Genomic DNA, 17,203 nt, shown 5'->3' with positions numbered 1-17,203 from the left:
GCCGGCACAGCCCCCCGAAAGGCCCGTACAGACCCCAGAGAGGCTGTACAAGGGCAGGAAAGGGTTTTTCTTATTCCGATACCGGAAGTCCCATAGACTTGAATGGGACTTCCGGTATCGGAATCGGCGATACCGATACTTTTTTTAAAGATCGGCCGATACCATCCGATACGATACTTTGAAGTATCGGACGGTATCGCTCAACTCTAATTACGATGTAAGTGTATATGTGTGAAGAATGCTTATGAGTACGAATAGAATACCAATAATAAAGCACAGTCCATGAATATGGGATCCAAAATACCATAAAACGCCATGTCAGTGGTTGTAAACCCCATGTGTATCACTGCTGAGAAGCAGCTTCATCAGGGAAAAGATAGCCATTTTTTTACCCTATAGTGTTTTGTTGAGAAAAACTGCCATACACATGTTCAGGGACATAGCTATAGGGAATGCAGAGGTTGCAGTTGCACCATGCTTCCTTGTGCCTAATGGTATCTATCACAAAGACATATTCCACATAGACAAGTAGTGACATGATATGTAGCACATATTAGATTGGAGTCCCGGTAAAGACTTTGTAATAGGGCTCAAGTTATCCTCTTCACATGTTCACACATAGTTTTCATAGTCACATCCATGTTTAAAAAGTGTCTCGAAAACCTTAAGGCTACGTTGCCACTATGAGCTTTTGGTGTATTTTTGGTGTTTCAAAATTTCTGCACCTATTAATTCCATTGCAATTTTGAGTGTGTTGTTACATGCATGTTTATGGAGTTGCTGATGCTGTGTTTTTTGTCTCTTGCTGGTGTGTTACAATATGTTTTATATCAAGCTGCTTTGTTTATCATACCTCCTGGTATTTGGCAGACAAAACTTTGTTGATATTATCATGTGACGATAAGATACTTTTTTTATGCGTTTCCACCGTGGGAACGCACTAAAAAGGCACGTGCACTTTTTTACCTCTGGATTTTCTGCATTTAATACAAATCTATGGGTAAAATCTGCAGATAAAACTTAGCGTACCCACAAGAGAAATTGACATGTTGCAGATTTGAAACACGCACCGCAGTTCAGTTTACGCTGAGTAAAAAAGATCAGTGGGCAGGGGATTTCTATAAATCCCATCCTCTTTGCTGGACCTGAAAGACGCCGCATTTTTGATGCAGCAAATCTACGTAAGTCAAACAATCACCAAGAACTCATCAAGCACACAAAGTCTGAAACAGCACATATTGTGGCTATAGTGTTATTTTTTGGGGTGGTAAAAAAACAGATTGCTTGAAGTATAAAACTGCAACATGTGAACATTTCCTAACAAATACTTTATGATAACTGATTGAAGTATGAGCAAACATATATTATTTACACGTCTTTTGCATCTTACAGGCGAAAATGATATCTGTATCTTTTGTAACACTTTCCTACATTTACACGCGGCGCCTGTTAACATAATGCATTCAATTGTTTACTTATATATTCTTGGAAAATGCTGAGGAGCCACGGTAAGGAAACCCACACAAATATGAGCAGAGATTGAAGAAAAAATCATATTCCATAGAGACGTACTCTTGGATAGGCACATACCCAACACAAGAAAAATTAGTGCTGATAAGTCTCATTAAATAATTAACATCTTTATTAATGCAAAGATAAAATTAACAACGTGCAAAAAACAAAATATTCCTAAAAATGGACCAGTAGACACCTAATATATAAAATAATGCATGGTCAAAGAATTAATATGAATATAAGTATGAGAGTATTCTGAATCCCCTAGTCTTTTATGCTAATACTGTCCTTGTAGGACTTAAATCTGCCTATGGAGACAGGTTGTACTTACATCTGGTGATGCGTCCAGGAAAAGAAATTGTGTATGACCTGATCCAATGGCCCATAAGCGCATTTCTCCCGTAGCTTTGATGGGGGTCATATGAGAGCTGGAGCTAGGTGAGGGTATATAAGAGCAGGGGATGAAGAGCGGCCAATGAGACTTCTGGACATAATGGTTTGAGAGGCTACTAATAGGAGGAGATATAAAATATATGTTGTGGCCAGTTTTCTTAAATAGATGGGGCGAAACTTAACCAGTAATAAACCTCCTTTCATTACCATGTATGTCAATGATAGGTTAATGATAAGACAAGGAGGTTGTAATGTTAAGGTAGCCAATGGGAAGCTATGCTGTAATGCTGACATGTGATTGTACACACCCCAAGAGCATGCTTATACCAGAATGGTGAGGGAATCATATCCATATGGGCATGTTAGGGAGACATCCTAAATACACACCCCTGGTCAATATTTATGAATGCACAGGGAGGATGCAGTGTTTAGGGGGGGCATGTCAATGGTCATCATCTAGAATAGGTTACATAGTCTGTGTGAAACTCAATAGTAAATTGCACTCATAGCAGAGAAGGTTAATATTGAAGTCGCAAACCAAAAGTGGTTGTATAGCCTGGCATTATATAATAGACAAGTTGCATATAACAGCATCTCACACGAGAAGATGCCATGCAAAAGGCACATAGTGTTTAAAAATTACAGATAGTTGTGGCATTTCAGAAAGAGGCATGAAGCGCAGGTGGAGGGATGAGGTCATACCAGTAGGGACTGTAACTATGGAGCATGTATGGTCCGCCCCCCCAACGGCCGAGGAACTCCACCCACCACGACAGCGGGTCGGTGGCATGCAGTGTCACCTAGGAAACTGTTTCCATGGTGATGCAGGGACCCACCCTGATGCCCAGTGGAGAAAAGGAACTAGGTAAGAGCGGACCAAAGACATGCGCACACGTATATCATTGGGGTGAATGCCAACTAATGTAATCAGACCTATTTTAAGAGAGGAGGGTAAATGAAGTATGTTATGTTGGCCAGGATAGAAAGCCAATGGATCTATAGACTATAGACTGAATGAGGACTTTGGGTTCAGTGCTTAATGGTAGAGGTTCTTTTAGGGTGGGTTTTAGTTTAGGTATATGTTATCACAATACTATTTTTAGATATATTCACTAATAGTTCTTCCTTTTTCTTTGTTCCTTTGTGGATTTCCATAACTGTTGTTTACATCTGGTACAGATCTCTTCATCCTGCAGAAATCCACTAAAGGCACTGTTTTTTCTCCCTGGATATATACAGCTCTGGCAAGAATGTAGAGACTACCTCATCAAAACCCTGTAATTGGCAGCCCAATCTCCAGACCTGAAACCCATTGAAAACCTCTGGAATGTAATCAAGAGGATGATGGATAGTCACAAGCCATCAAACAAAGAAGAACTGTTTAAATATTTGCGCCAAAAGCAGTGTGAAAGACTAGTGGCAAGCATGCCAAGATGCATGAAAGCTGTTTTTAAAATCATGGTTATTCCACAAAATATTGATTTCTGAACTCTTCCGGAGTTATAACATTAGAATTGTTGTTTCTAAATGATTATGAACTTGTTTTTTTCAAATTATTTGAGGTCTGAAATAGAGTTGAGCGACTTTGGTCGGATCGGGTTTCATGAAACAAAATTTGTTTCAGATGAAACTGGTCCGACTAGGGCAAAAAAAAGTCGGAGTTTCGTCCGAAACCCGACCCCAATGCAAGTCAATGGGGAATAAAAGTCAGCATTGAGTGGATGAATGTCATCCGCTCAATGCCGACTTTTATTTCCCATTGACTTGCATTGGGGTTGGGTTTCGGACGAAACTCCGACTTTTTTTTGCCCTAGTCGGACCAGTTTCATCTGAAACAAATTTTGTTTCATGAAACCCGATCTGACCAAAGTCGCTCAACTCTAGTCTGAAAGCACTTTTTGTTTTTATTTTGACCATTTTTCTTTGTCAGAAAAAAAACACAAAATGTATTGCTTGGAAATTCGGAGACATGTTGTCAGAAGTTTATAGACTAAAAGAACAATTTACATTTTACTCAAAAAACTATCTAAAATGAGAAAAATCAGAAAACTGAACTTTTGAAAGTGGTCTCTTAATTTTTGCCAGAGATGTATATGGACTATTGGACTTTACAGTATTTTCCTTGGGGTTTCATGTGTAATTAACTGGTTAATGCAACCCAACGCTAACAGTAAGGGTGTGTGCACATGCTGCGGATTCTGCCGTGGAATTTTCCGTGAGGATTTGTCTAAATCCGCAGGTTTGTCTGCAGATTTTCTGCGGATTTGCCTGCGGTTTTCCCCTGCGGTTTGACACCTGTCATGGAGCAGTTGCCAAACCGCTGCGGAATATGCACAAAGAAGTGACATGCTGTGGATTTAAATTCCGCACTGTGTGCACTGCGGTTTTCATTTTCCATTGCTTTTAATGGTATTGTACACTGCAGCAGAATCCGCAGCGTGTGCACATACCCTAATTGTCTATCCAATCAGGTTCCTGACAATACCAGATATACTGGGACTGTTTGTCTACATCCTGTCTTTATAACCACTTGGAAATATACCCTTTATGACTCCATTATAAACTTATCTTTTTAGCATCTCAGGCTTTGTCTAATGTTTAGAGTTTTCCATATAGTATAACATATTCATTTACCCTCCTCTTTGAAAATAGGGCTGAATATGTTAGTTGACATTACACTGTATTTATTCATTTACATACCCGTGATTCTTGGCTATACACATATTTTTTTTCTTCTAGCCTCTTGCACATTTTCCTAAGTTATATACCCATCTCCTTAAATCCACATTTAGAAAATAGACAAATTTAAAATAGATATCCTAATCATCTCTATATTCTCCTATCTTTCACACATCCCTATACTTTTCCATAGCGTATCACATATAAATAGTTGATAATTTACACAACATCTAGGAATATTGGCAATATCCTACAGCAGAGTTCTTTTTAATTAGCACATTTCAATTTAACACATGGGAACATTCATGTTAAACACTTAGCACATATGCACTATCATTCATCGGGCCATTTTGTGCACGCTATTAGGGCTTTTTGCACTGAATCTTTTCTCAGCAGCATCAATTCGCCCTTACCATTCTGAATAGCCAACACATTTGATCTCTTCACCCCAATGATATCCATGTGTGCATGTATTTGGTCAGCTCCTCTCTGGTTTCTTGTCTCAACTGGGAATCAGGTTGGGAGGGTTCCTGCATCACCATGGAAAGTTTCCTAAATGATGCTGCATGCCTCCAACCCACCATCATGGTGGGCAGGGTTCCTCTCCGGTTGGGAAGCAGACCATACATGCACCATAGTAATGGTGCCCACTGGTATGGCTTCATCCCTCCACCTGGGCTTCATGACTCCTTCTGAAATGCTGCAATTCTCTGTAGCTTTTATACACTTTGTACCTAGATTGTCTATTATATAATGCCAGGCTATGTAACCACTTTTGGGTTACAAATTAAATATAAACCTTCTATGGTATGGGTGCACTTTACTATTCAGTTTCACACAGACTATGTAAAATATTCTTGGTGGCTGCCCCTTTCATGCACCCCTAAATACTGTCCTCGCCTCGCACCTTCATAAGTATTGACCAGGGGTGTGTATTTAGGGCGACTCTCTAACACACCCCTATGGATATGACTCCCTCCCCATTCTGCACTTAAGGTGTGTACCATCACATGTCAGCATGAGAACGTAGCCTCCCATTGGCTACCTTAACATTCCAAACTTCATGTCTTAACATTAACCTATCACTCTCATACACGGCAATGAAAGGAGTTTTATTACGGTTTCAATTTCTCCTCATCCATTTAAGACATAGAAGCCAACTGGCCACAACATCTATGATATATCTCCTCCTATTGGTAGTCTCTTAAACCGCTATATCCGGGAGTCTCATTGGCCTCTCTTCATCCCTGCTCCTATATATGCCCACACCTAGCTCCAGCTCTCATAAACCCCTGATGAAGCTGTGGGTGAAACTTGCTTAGGTTCCATTTGATCAGGTCACCCACAACTTCCCCTCCTGGATACAAGAAGTATGTACAACATGTCTCCATAGGCAGATTTAGGCCCACACCTAGCTCCAGCTCTCATAAGCCCCTGATGAAGCTGTGGGTGAAACACGCTTAGGCTCCATTTGATCAGGTCACCCACAACTTCCCCTCCTGGATACCATAAGTAAGTATGTACAACAAGTCTCCATAGGCAGATTTAGGTCCTCCATGGACAGTCTTTGAATAAAGCATTTAGACTGGGAGAGTTATAATACTCTCGTATTTATTTTTATATTTATTCATTCAACATTCATTATCTTATATATTAAGTGTGTACTGGTCGAATTTAGGAATACTCAGTTTTTTTGCACGTTAATTTTATCTTTGTATTAATAAAAATGTCAATTTTACGAGACTTATCTGCACTAATTTTTTTTGTGTTGGTTAAGAGCCATGGTAAGGAGGGGATTAATATAGAAGAAAACATTCTTACTGACAAAGGAAAAGATTGCAATATATTATAGAAAACAATTTAGTGCTGGAGCAGAAGCCAAGGTCAGAGAAAATAGTTTCTCTTTTTCTAACATTGTAAGAAATTTTCCTTTCAAGCCGCTTACATGACATATATGACATACATATATGCCGCTCCTTCACCCTTTACACTTTACATGCCAGTGGCCTGAGACAAATCGGACAAAATAATGCACAGGCATCAACAATCAGCTGTGGTTTCGGCTGAAAAAAACAAAGAGATTGACTGAGCAAGTGACAAATGGGTCTCACCTGACCTCATATCATTCCTGCCCTCTCAATTTAAATTCTTGTTCATAGCTTTCACGCACACAAAAAAATTCAATATTTTTCTTTGAAGTAAAGTTAAAGCATCAACACTGTGAATATAGATTGACGGCTTCATGTTCTGCGAACAACAAAGATTCTGCCGTACTGTGTAAAATAAAAACATGAAGAATGGCATGTGAAAAGGACAGGATTGCTTTTGATGTCAGCAGCCATAACTGCAGATACAGCTTTACTTTTCATTTTATTACACTGATATTTTAGTTTTTTTTTTCAAATTGACCAGTGATGTGCTGAGTGAAAGCCAGAGCTCTGAAAATGGAGTCAGAGTCAGTGTAAATATGATAACATTTTTATTGGATGGAATCAGCTGACATGTGCTGGAAAAGTTGCGGGCTCATCACCGGAGCCTACAGCAGCTAGGGAGAGGTGACATTGGACATACCTGTACATTCAAGGTCGTTAAGGGGTTAATATTGAACAATTAATTTATTGACTACGTTTCTTGAGGTAGTGCACAAAAACAATAAGATTAATCCCCTAGCTCAGGACAGGAGGGAAGATAACAATTTAACTTTTCAAGCCCTCCCTAGGATATGTTCCCAAAGAGTAGCTGCCATTGTAAGTTTTAGTTTATAAATCTATAGTACATATTAAAATAAGAAAATTTGTAATATATCTCATCAGAGAAATCTGCTTTTCTGTCCTACAGGACTGATCAATCATTCTCATATTTCTCAATTCACTCAATTCGTGAGTAAAATGCATACTCAGTTAAAATAAACTTCTAACATACTGAGATAAGAGAAAGGTTAGTGCTTATAAGAATCCATGTAGTCGGGAGTGGAGATCTGCCTCTAGCGCCACTCTCCTCATATGTCATCCATTCTCTATAGCATGTCATCAGTAGCAACAGCCATCTCCTATCTCAGTAATGTTACACTCTGTATTCACTGAATACAGAATTTACCAATGAATTGAATATTTTGAGAATGATCGGTCCAGTAGGAGGAAAAAAAAGCAAATTTCTCTGATAAAATATATTACCAAGTATTTCAGGTTCATCTGCACTGTTGATTTATTGAACAAAAATGTTAAAAAAATACTCGTTAAGCCCATTTGTGAGGTCCACTTGTCATTTCTGCTTCTGTCCTGATTCAGACTGTTGTATTTCACTCATCATACATGGACCACAATGTTCGGAATGACCACGAACTTCCTGACCAAAACTAACAGACTCATGTATTACTACGAGGATGAATATTCTAGTCTAGAGATTCATGACCAGTCCAAGCATTGCAGGCTGGAAACTGACCGTGAAATACAGTATGCTCATCTGAACCAAGGCTTACGAACAGACAAACGGAATTTGTGTCCAAGGTAATATGGGATAAGATAAGAATAATGTGTGATATTCTATCTTATTTCTAGCTACATTTTCTTCAACTCTCATCAACACCTTTAACAACTTGAGTAAAGAAGCATTATCAGCCTACACCAGGCACAACCGCATATACAAAATGATAAAAATTACAGAGTAGCTATGTTATCTCGTGATGAAAACTGTTTGCTTACTGCTGTGTATGATTTATGCAGGTGTTGGGTAAAGATCTTACAACATTACTCATGAATGTCAGCAAACACAAGAATGAAAAAGCGCTCTGCAAGTGGTAATCTACACTATTTATTGGTAAGGTTACTGCATTACTGACATCGCTGGCGTATTAACTCGAGGGGTTTTTTAACTTTTTTTTATTCCTTCTTGGAAGAATCAATATGCAAATATACTTCTACTTTAGGGAAGATGGGATAGAAGTAAATCAGGTTCACGTAAATCATGATTTTTTTTGGTTTTGTTTCACTCAGGAGTTGAATATTGTAAAGACACCATCACCCTAGTCATTCTACTTTTTGCCGCTGGGACCATTATAATTGAACAATTTTCAACCTTATTTCAGAAAATCTTTACTTATCTTACTAATTTATAACTAGAGATGAGTGAATTTGTTCGGATTCAGTTGTTTTTGCAATATTTGTCAAGCACAGTCGAACGTCATTAGAGTCAATGGGAGTAGAAATTACCGAATATGTTCAGAACAGATCGTAAGACATACAGCTCTGGAAAAAATTAAGAGACCACCAAATGAAAACCCTGTCATGGGCAGCCCATTCTCCAGCCCATTCTCCAGACAATTTGCATATTTCCCAGAGGAGCATTGCGGCTTTATGTCTCCTCATCTCGGCATACTTAGCATGTCAATCTCCACAAGGAGAAACGATACTTCTTGGATATCGGTCAGACGCCTCTCACACAGCCAAACCAGATTTCACACTTTGCACTGACGAGGGACAGTTCCCCGAAACAAAGTGTCTGCAAATTGAGATTCTGGTTTGGCTTTTATCCTAAGTCATGTGACAAGGCTCAATAAAGGGTCAACAATTCTGACCTACAAGGCCATCTATAACCTGTCTCCCCCATATGTCTCTGAACTAATTTCCGGATACCTTCACTCACGTAATCTCCGGTCCTCCCAAGACCTCCTTCTCTCCTCCACATTTATTCGCTTCTCACCCAACCGCCTCCAAGACTTCTCCCGAATAGCCCCTATTCTCTGCAATTCTTTGCCCCAACAAGTCCGACTATCAACCACATTTGGATCCTTCAGACGGAAACTGAAAACCCACCTCTTCAAGAAAGCCTACAGCCTGCAATGACCCCGCTACCTCCTTCTCTCTCACCACTACCGGTGATGTCACCTCAACCAACACCGGAACTGCTGCAACCCACCAACCTACTGTCTCCTTCCCCACCATCCTGTAGCATGTAAGCCCGAAAGAGCAGGGTCCTCTCTCCACTCTGTATCAGTCTGTCATTGTTAGTTTGTTTACTGTAAGTGATATCTGTAATTTGTATGTAACCCCTTCTCATGTACAGCACCATGGAATCAATGGTGCTATATAAATAAATAATAATAAAAAAAATAACATTGACTTTTATGATTGGTACTTCCAATAGGTGGCACAAGAGTTCCAGTCCTCTATCTCTCTTAAGAGACAATTTGATAGTAAAACATAGATATTTATTAGTGCTGTGGTTTGAGGAACATAAATCCAACTGGTTTCTTTTAAATGTAGATTAACCTTAAAGGTTTAGTTCAATCCTCTGAAGCAGGGGTGCACCATTGCCACATCTTACTGCTTGCTGGGGAGGGTATGCTCCTGCTTGATTAACAGTTTTCATAAGTGGCACTATACACCGCTTGCTCTAAGAGTAGGCATCAGCGAAGAATAGTGACACTTTAGCTTGCCATGATCGGTGGCTAACGTGATTCTGGTCATCTTCAAAGAAACACTTAAATGCTCCATTACAATGAGCTTGTAAGCACTGCACAAGTTCAGCCACTATTGCTAAACTAAAGGTAGCCAGTAAACTTGGCAACAAACACTAAACAATAAAATTAAAATTCACTTGGTTCTTGAGAATGGAGAGGATTTTTTATATCAAGTAAGTTGAAAAGTTTCTTGATTTTGCAAGCACTTTACAATTTTACCCATTTAAATTCTTTAAAATATGAAAAGAAAATAAGAATACTCTTAATTATCAAAGGTAACTTTAGTGTGTTACATTTTAACACCCGTTCTGGATTAATTGGCAGAAGAATACCTGATTGCAATGTATATTATTAGCCATGCACATATACTTTATGTTCGATCATTTGTTTTAACTGAAGAAACGTTACAAGCATTTTCTGTATAGTCTAAATTTGGCACCTTAGAACGAGTACACGCTTCTATCTTCGAACGCCCACATTAAATCTTTGACGTATCAACTGCACAAATATAAATCTCAGACACTGACAAAAAATGTTAACACTCCTTCCAAATAAATGATAATGAAAAGGAATCTTGGTGTAAAATACAGACAAATAAGCTACAAAAATAAGACTGTACACTCAAAATGGTGAATAAAATGCCCCTACTATGCACTTCCATCCACTCTCTCCTGCTTGGCAATGTGTCCACAAAGACATAACATAGGAAAGAAGGCTTCTTGCTCCTAAGGAAGTCCCCTTGTGAAGGAAGGATACCACAAATAGATGGTGTACAGCAAAAAAACGGTTCGCCATTGCCTCATGCAGACGTCCATTCTCCAAGTATGTATCCTATCCATATTTTCACAGAACATGTACCCATTATAGTCTATGATGTTGTATTTTTTAAGACCGCATGTCCGAAAGAATAATCTTTATTCATTTAATTTTTATAAATAAATAAATAAATAAAATTATTATTTTTTTATGAAAGAATCACAAGATACATCCTTTTTTGATCAGTCATGGACCAATTTATAAGTCCATGAATATCACAGACAGCAAATGGATGCCATATATATAGCACTAGGTGGGAGAAGCTTTGCCATTTTTCTTTTCAGACGAGAAAATCCCTGATGGTAAAAACTGACACATTGACCAAACATTGATAAAAAGTAAGCATACTACCCAAGCCCATTTTCCTCGTGCATGGAGCGGACAACACTCCACATCATAAAGAACCATATTGATCATGCGGCAATTAAGCAGAATATAGATCAAGGAGTGTTGAACAGTCACAAAATAAAATTAAAATACTTTATTTCAACAGATATAAAATTAAAAAGGCAATAACAATTGATGTTAAAAAGGGGTGCCTCAAACCTTAGAACACAAAAGGGAGAGACCACTGCAGTAAAGGAATACCATTGCAAAAACACCTATACCCTATCTTATAATTAAGACAAGTCTCCTGACTATGTAGTCACATTGCACAGAAAACACATTCTGACTGTTTCACATGAAAGAACTCCCCATATCTGCATGGTAACCAGAAAAAAATCCCAGACATCAGTATAGAAAAGAGGGGATACACATTTGCAAGCCCCACAAAGGAATATAGACCTAAAGCTAAGCTAGAAACCAGACAAATGCCTTAGTGTCTGGAAAAGAATGGATCCAGCAGATATGGTATTTATATAAATATATAAAATGCCAGTGCAGATGTGCTCAAGTTTCAATAGAAAAACAATACTTCTAAGTCAGAACACACTCCAATAGTGACATGCATAAAAATATGCATAAGTCCAAAAAGAGAAATATCCGTAATATCATACCATGATCAGACAAACAGGGAAAGCATAGAATTAATGCAGTGCACATTCAAAGGTTAAGACAGGCTGAGCCATATACTTATCACCTGTGTCCGTACTGCAGAGCGTGGAAGCCAAATGGCACCTTGTCTCCCCTCACCCCGACGCGCGTTTCACTCATGCAACCCCATTATACTTCCTCCTCTAAATTACACATTTGGCACTATTCAATCAGGCAGGTAATTGTCTTCATGATTTTCCAAAGCCAAATTCATCCCCTAAGTCTAACAGATAGAGAAATGAGATTTGTTGCTTAACATAACAAGTTTCCAAAGCTTCAGAGTCCATGTGCAGCATGCTTTATATAACTTCCTCTGACACAGTGCAATGTGCTTGATGATGTGCTGTAAGGACATGTTCACACGTTCAGTACTTGGTCAGTATTTTACATCGGTTTTTGTATGCCGAAATCAGGAGTGGAACAATCAGAGGAATCATATAAGAGAAACACATCACCACATCTGCATTTATCACCCACACCTGGTGTTGGCTTATAAATACTGATGTAAAATACTGACCAAACACTGAGCAAGGTCTTTCAGTTGCATATAGCTGCTTGGCAATGGAATCTCAAATCATGAGGCCTCTTGTCACAGTTTTTGTGCTGATGTTAATTCCAGAGGAGGTTTGGACTCTGCAGTCATGGAGTCAGCAGATCACTGATGACTTTTATACACTATGAACCTCAATACTCAATGTCTCTGTTCTGTTACTTCACATGTCCTATCTTTTCATGGATGAGTTGCTGCAGCTCCAAAATTCTCAATAATACCATTCACAAATGATCCTGGAATACCAAGGGGGAAAGACGTTTCACAAACTGACGTAAAGAACCCCTCCCATCAAAGTTTTTAACCTCTTAATGTATTTCAGTCATCATATTATAGAGAACTGTGTACTTGCAATTGCTCATTTTGCCTTTCTACCCAGCTAATTCTACTCTTTTCTCTGCTCTATGTGGAAAAAGGAAGAATTCTCTTGTCGCTGCAGAAATCATTCCCCTTTTCAACTCCCGAACCAGCTGCTCTCGTCTCCCCCTGCCATAGACTTTTGCGGTGGCTCATGACTTGTGCAGACAAAATTGACCTCCTTTTTCTACATAGGGTTCAGAAAGACTCAGCTAGTCAGTTTTAAATCCCGTGATGTCAAAGACTCAATGGAAAGGAGAAGAATTACGTAAGTAGAAGGACAAAATGAGCAATAGTAAGTACACAATGCTACATAAAATTGTGACTGCAATATATTAAGAGAATAACAATTTTGGTGGGAGGAGGGCTTCTTTAAGTGGATGAGCCATTTAATAAACATTTTATTTACCTATGGCAATGGAGCAGAATAAAAAAAACAATACTTTTATCCATATAATGTATATGAACACTATATATATGATCATATCTTTTACTTTTTCTTATTAAATTGAAGTTTCAATTATTTCAATATATCATGGTCTGCCAAAACTTAGAAAAACATGAAAATTGATTTCCAGAGGGAAAAAAAGAGGAAAAAGTTGTATGAGATAATTAGGATGCAAATTTCGTCTAAATCACCAATAAAACCTTATACTCCTTACAGCTATAGGACTGTAATAAGGTGTGACCAGTGGATTTTAGTACTGCTGTGTATAGCCATTATAATTTTTTAATTCCCACTTTGTCTTAAGGCCATATTTTTTTCATCTTTGATGCTAAAATTGCTAACACAGTAGTAGACTTATTCTGAGTTTTGGAGAAGTATGGCAATATAGTGGTCATGCTTTGTAGTTTTGCTGCTTTTTAATCTTGCTATTATTATTCTTTTCCAATTTTCGCTGACGACAGTGTTTGAAAAATCATCTCTTGGTTACAATTCAATCTATGTCTTTACTTGACGGAACGTGATGCCATTATGATCTGCGCCGTCCACATGCCAGGATGTTTTACAATAACATAATTTGTGGAGTACATGGAGCACCAGCTCTGCGGAGGTGAGATTGATGGAGGTGACACGGCGTGCATGGCCGTGCGCACTAATTAACAACTAAAGTACTGAACGATTCACACGACACATAGCAAAACGACTTCTATGCTCCTGTCGGACTATGTTCATATAAACACCCTCGAAACACATCGTATGTTCACCGACTTGTACCCTTGTGTCAAAAACACACAATGATATTTATTCACCTTTTATATTGCCTCATTAGCACTGTTAGTCATTATGATGTGCGAAGAGGGAAAAATTCAATAACATTCATCTTCGTGATTAATAGCGTAGAATGGGCTCTCTCTTTCTATGGCTTTAGATAAGTAAAATGAGATTAAAAGGACAATGTTTTCCATTAGCAAGAGATATAAATCAATTTATAATAATAACACCGGATGTGATGAGTGCATAAAAGACATATAAACACACACAAACACATCAGAACTTCAACTTCCATGCATACAAGGCACAGTTAATACGGTCTTATTCTTCTATGTGAACTAGGCCACTTGGCACACCGGTATCCCTCACGGATTACTGCTTGTAGGAAAAGTTAATGTGTATGACTGTACATTAAACGGTTCTGTTATCACAAAGAAATGACTTTAATTAATATGAGAGCAATATGACTAAGAGAAGAGAACGTGACAGGACAGATCGCTTAAAGATATGACTAAATATTTCACTAGACACAGCATAATGCAGGCAGAAGGCTGGCTTCTCCTTTATTCAATCAGCAGTCTGATCTCCGATTTTTTTTTATGCGCCTCGTTCCAGACCCCATTTCCATTTGTAACAGATTTACTTCCTCTTATTTCACCTTGTGACCCTCAGTAAAATAGGAGAGCAAGCTGCACAGTGCAAACATTTTCATTAGGGGTCTATGCTGCGCCTCAAGGAAATCTCTCAGCTAACAGACCAACCATTCATATATTTTCATGATTTGTTTCAGAGACTTCTTTTGTGTCGTCGTTGGTTCAATTGAGATTTGAAAATGTGAAATTCGGTGATCTATTTTCAACTAACTTCAAGAAAATAAAAGTACTGATAGCGGTATTCGTTAAATGCCATGACGAGAAAGGAAAATCTTGCTCAAATACTTCTCAAAAGAGAATGGCTTTACAGTCCAGCAATAGAAATCCTGTCGATAGATAGATAGATAGATAGATAGATAAGAAAAAAGGAGGCAGCACTCCAATAAATGAGGAAAAAAAGTTGACTTTGACTATATTAGCCCATGTGGTGTGGTCACACCATATGGACTAATAAAGTCCACTTGTTTTCCTCATTTATTGGAGTGCTGCCTCCTTTTTCTTTTTTATTATTTATACAAATGGATATTTGTTTGGAGGGCCTCGCACCCTGAATTCATCTATACCATGCTGTTCCATTTTTTCTTCTAGATAGATAGATAGATAGATAGATAGATAGATAGAAAGATATATAAATATGATAGATAGATGATAGATAGATAGATAGATAGATAGATAGATAGATAGATAGATAGATAGACGATAGAAAGATATATAAATATGATAGATAGATGATAGATTGATAGGATAGATAGATAGATAGATAGATAGATAAAAGATAGAGAATAACAGCACAGGAAAGAGTAGGGTGCAAAGCCTCACAGATACATACCAGTCCTTGTAAATAGAAAATCAAAAAGATAGAGGCAGCACACCATATGGAATAAGAAAAAAGTGTTTTTAATAGCCGATGTGGCGACGTTTTGGTCTCAAATGCAGACCTTTCTCAAGCCACATGGGCTACTAAAAACACTTTTTTCTAATTCCATATAGTGTGCTGCCTCTATCTTTTTTGATTTTCTAGATAGATAGATAGCAAGATAGATAGACAGATAGAATAGATAAATATGGGATAGATAGATAGATAACAGATAAATAGATAGATGCGTAGGTCAATAGATATATAATGCATAGATAGAGAGATAGATAGATAATAGATAGATAGATAGATGCCTAGATCAATAGATAGATGATAGCCAGATAAAAATGAGATAGATAGATAGATAAGAGACAGATAATAGATAGACAGATAGATAGATAGATAGATAGATAGATAGATAGATAGATAGTTGTGCATTGATATGTGCTACAATACAGTCACATTCATACTGTCATAGAAATCATTTTCCAAGTTTAAAAGCCCATAGGAACCAGCAGCCCTTCTCACACCTCCTACACAGAAATGATTGGAATTGATCAAGCCCTTAGTATAATGTCACTGGGGCACTGTAAATCTGGATAACTGCTTTACTCGCTATGGTGGAATGTTTCCCCCTGAATATTTATCCGGGAGCTGATCTTACTATGTGAAGTATTTGCCTCCTGTGCCCATACACAGCACACTGCATACACTAGGGGAGGACACTATAGAATGAGCTTTCTCTTGCAGGTCCTCTTCAGTGATGTGCAGAAGTGACTGGACCTACAGAACTTTCTCTGGATCTTTGCAGTGCACAGGTGAGTGAGTGTGGCTGGCATGGCTATCTATACTGTCAGCTGGAATGTTGGATGAATGTGAGGAGACTAGAAAGAAAGCAGCAACTATTGTGGGAGTCCAGGACTCTCCCTGCACTCACTGCTGCCTGCATCCTGCATCATGTTTCCTAAGCAGCACATTGTAATACAAAGCTATATTTAGTGCGAGAAGCCTGCAGGATTGCCCAGTGCATGTAGAAAAATACACAATAATGAGACCCCAGCACCCAGCTGATAATGACTGTAATCACTGGCACTTACCAGTCAGTGGCGTGCAGGGATAATGGAGCAATCCTTGGGAACAGGTGAAAGCATCCACTCCTATAGATTGGTAGTCTAATTCCAATAGGTGTTCAGCCTCATCCTGCTTATTCTAAGGGCTTCTCAGCCTGTAAATCCATCCTCAGTCACAGTCAGCCCTTCTCCTTGTGATGAGAGAGTGCTTCTTGGAAGTTGCTGCTTAATTCTGCAGAGAACAGACACCGGTCATTGCCAGCCCCAGCGAGGAGATGGGAAGTGCAGCCCTGCTCTTGCCATCTGCCTGCACTGGCTTGTGGAGCATCACAGCAGCCACATCAGCACCAGCTCAGCTCCTCTCCACACAGCTGCAGTTCTCCTCTCTGCCTCTGCTCTCCATCTACAGGCAGACACTCCCCTAGTGACATGTCACAAAACCTGACATGGAGTGTGGCAACAAAACCTGCATCTACACACAGCCAGCTTACAGGTCCTGATAATATTCACAATGCAAGTTATTATCCTGCAGCTCCTAGGTGCCTTTCATTGCAAGCAGTGCACTGATGAGCAGGCAATTAATTAATGCTCTAGAACAAAAGCGG

The 17,203-nt window shown here is 38.7% G+C and overlaps 1 protein-coding gene across 2 annotated transcripts in view; it reads right to left on the bottom strand.

Moving 5' to 3' along the window:
• SNTG1 (syntrophin gamma 1) overlaps positions 1-16,995 on the bottom strand; it is a 957,068-nt gene extending 940,073 nt beyond the window's left edge. For both annotated transcript variants that reach the window (XM_073583787.1, XM_073583788.1), the window contains exon 1: positions 16,626-16,995. The gene's annotated coding sequence lies outside the window, so the exon portion shown is untranslated. The remainder of the gene's footprint in view (positions 1-16,625) is intronic.
• Between the last annotated feature and the right edge of the window lie 208 nt (positions 16,996-17,203).

The sequence above is a fragment of the Dendrobates tinctorius genome, unplaced genomic scaffold, assembly GCF_039654945.1.
Source record: "Dendrobates tinctorius isolate UK_male_01 unplaced genomic scaffold, ASM3965494v1 ptg000081l, whole genome shotgun sequence".
NCBI lineage: Eukaryota > Metazoa > Chordata > Amphibia > Anura > Dendrobatidae > Dendrobates > Dendrobates tinctorius.
The sequence above is the reverse complement of the archived record's forward strand: the minus strand, read 5'-3'. Positions and strand labels throughout refer to the sequence as shown.